Raw genomic sequence first — 3,081 nt, 5'->3', positions numbered from 1 at the left:
GACCAGGGACTGACAGGCAACCACAAATCGTCATTGACTTTTCAAAAATAATTTCCTGCAATTCTACATTTTACATGACTGGAGACATTACAATAAAAATGTTTAATACCACACAAATTACCAAATGACAAGATACCCTGACATTGACATACTGAGATCAATAAAATGAATGACCCAGGTCTTAAATGCAAACAATAGCATAGGCCAATGAAAAGAGTGGATACACAGATTGTAGGCCTACAATATGAGGAGGAAATTATAGTCCACCAACTTTCCAGTGGCACTCACTTATCCAAGGTCCTGGCGATGTCCCTAACTGAATTTATCGTCTCTGTGCTTCCCAAAGATATCCTGGCGCATGAAGGCTACACCTACAGACGGGAGCGACAGAGTGCAAATAAGTTATCCTGGAAGTGCAGAGGTCACATACTGTAACGCTCAGAGGATGTCAGAACACCTAGCCTACTTCGACCCTTATTCATGACACATCAATTTCAATCCTTTCAATGACTTTTGAAAGGATTGAGACCAGAACACTAAGCACATTCTTGGAACTTGTTTTTATGGCCCTGCATTCAAGTAGCCTATTCTTATTTTTGGTATTTTTTGGAATACATGTTTTAGGCCTACTTATTTTTGCACTATGATTTTTGTATTTTCCTAAGCGTTTCCATTGATAAATAAATGTTTTATAGTGAATGGTTGGTGTTAATGGATATCGTAAAAACGATATAAAATTAAAATACATTCTTTAAAATGAAAATACATTGTAGAAACTAGACAGGCTATTGGCTGTTTTTAGCCTTCAGCCTTTATATAACCATATGAACAAATTTATATAAAACATTCTGCGGATATGAACGAAGTTACATAGGCCTAGGCCACAATATTCTGCCCATATGAAGGAATTCATATACAATACTTGTAGCCATACATGATTTAATGAAAAGCAGTAAACATTCACATTTAATAACAAACTCATAAACACAATCACACAATAGTCTACAACTGGCTTCACAGCTTCCCCAGCGCTTCACAGTTTCCCAGGAAAACTCACACATACACACTTTCCCCCTGCGTGTATGTGTGTGCAGAGGGAATGCCGTTGTGTTCCAGCGCAAGCCGGGCTCAGAGGGGGCGGGATCAAGACCTCAGAGAGCAGAATTCCTTCCTGAGAATGGTCCAATCAGAGCCAGACCTGTGGTTGACCAGAAAAAAAGTGCATGGCTGAGGCCAGGACTCTCTCCCCACCAAACTACAGCTAGTAGAGTCTACTACTCTCACATATACATACAGGCTATACCACTGCTATAACTTTATGCTATCCTACAATGTTCATTAGAACTCTATTATAAGGAACCTACACTGTAGTTGACTTGGCTTTTCCATACATGGATAACGTGAACTTAAAGCTGTCTGTCTGTCTGTCTGTCTGTCTGTCTGTCTGTCTGTCTGTCTGTCTGTCTGTCTGTCTGTCTGTCTGTCTGTCTGTCTGTCTGTCTGTCTGTCTGTCTGTCTGTCTGTCTGTCTGTCTGTCTGTCTGTCTGTCTGTCTGTCTTCTCCTCCCTCCCAACCTGATCAATCCTCTCAGGTTTCTGCTGCTGTTCTAGCCCAGGAGGAAGAGAGACATTCATCCACAGAATCGACATAATACCTCCTCCTCCACCTCCACACTCCTCCCAAGCCCCACCAACAGGGCTACCACCTCATCCCCCTCTAAACACCTCACAATTCCTCAATTAAACCCCACCACAAAGCCTATCAGATCATCCCCTCACCACTACCCCCTATAACTGTACCACGGGACTACAGACTACCCATTTAGCAGACATACCCGGTACATCCGCTCGCCAGACCTTAACCTTTCCCTAAACATTTCAAACAGGACTACAACCCTTCAAACATGACTACAAAGTCCCAGTGGTTAGAGCGTTGGGCCAGTAACTGAAAGTTTGCTGGATCGAATCCCCGAGCTGACAAGCAAAGCAGTTAATCCACTGTTCCTCGTACGCCTAAGACGTGGCTGTCGATTAAGGCAGCCCCTCCGCACCTCTCTGATTCAGAGGGGTTGGGTTAAATGCGGAAGACACATTTCAGTTGAAGGCATTCAGTTGTACAACTGACTAGGTATCCCCCCTTTCCCTTTCGTGCTAAGCTCTTCTAACTCCACTGTGATTTACTGAGGGAGGGGGGAGGATTGACAGGCATACCGGTCTGATACCGGGATACCGATTACCTGCATTATACCCTAACACACATACACTTGCACAGAAAAACAGAGGGAGGAAGAGAGGGGTTGGTGCCAGAGGAGGAGGATAGAGGGAGAGACACAGCCATCCTGATAGCCCTCCTGACAACCCCCCCACACCCACTGAGAACATACACAAGACACAGATTGTACTCCTTATGGACTCAAACAGGATATATATACAAGAAAAAAAAACGTTTTCCCAAACACAGTGTGTCTAAACTCTGATGTCCAAACACCCAGCGCGCCCTAGACCTTCTGTCTGAGGACCAACTAGGTTCACCTAGCCACATAATAATACACACAGGCACAAACGACCTGAGAGCACAGCAGGTAAGGGTGGCCACAGCACTCAAGGGAGTGATTTAAAAAGCTTCTTCTACTTTCCCCAATGCACAAGTGGTTATATCCACACTGCTACCACGAAAAGACTTCCACCCTGCTACCATACAGCAGGTAAAAGCAAGTATTTCCCATGACTGTACCTCAAAACCAATTGTTTACCTGGCCCACCACTCCACCCTTGACTTGAACAGCCTTTATGACCAGGTCCACCTATACAAGGCAGCAGTGCCCAATTTCGCCCGGACCAATAAAGGACATCGCTCTCAAAAGCAACCCTAACACTTCACACAGGAGCAACAGATCAATAGACACCCTGCCCAGACCAGCGAGACACTCTCCCAGACCTGCGGGACCCCCCCGGACCTACACATAGAGAACCCACGCAGAGAGGACCTACATTCAGACCACAACATCACCAGCCACGTCCACACCCCCACCCCTTTATCACTGACCTCAAACTAGAGTCTCCCAGAGCGTTCACAGTCAGC

At 45.2% G+C, this 3,081-nt stretch overlaps 1 long non-coding RNA gene across 1 annotated transcript; it reads right to left on the bottom strand.

The window, feature by feature from the left end:
- Positions 1–922: 922 nt before the first annotated feature.
- On the bottom strand, positions 923–3,081 carry LOC115203863 (uncharacterized). Its single transcript, XR_003880270.1, has 2 exons — positions 3,046–3,081; positions 923–1,198 (listed from the first exon to the last, which is right to left on the bottom strand). It is a non-coding gene; the product is annotated as an uncharacterized LOC115203863 (long non-coding RNA).

This window comes from Salmo trutta, chromosome 12, assembly GCF_901001165.1.
Source record: "Salmo trutta chromosome 12, fSalTru1.1, whole genome shotgun sequence".
In the NCBI taxonomy this organism is placed as follows: domain Eukaryota; kingdom Metazoa; phylum Chordata; class Actinopteri; order Salmoniformes; family Salmonidae; genus Salmo; species Salmo trutta.
This window is presented reverse-complemented; position numbering and strand designations above follow the sequence as displayed.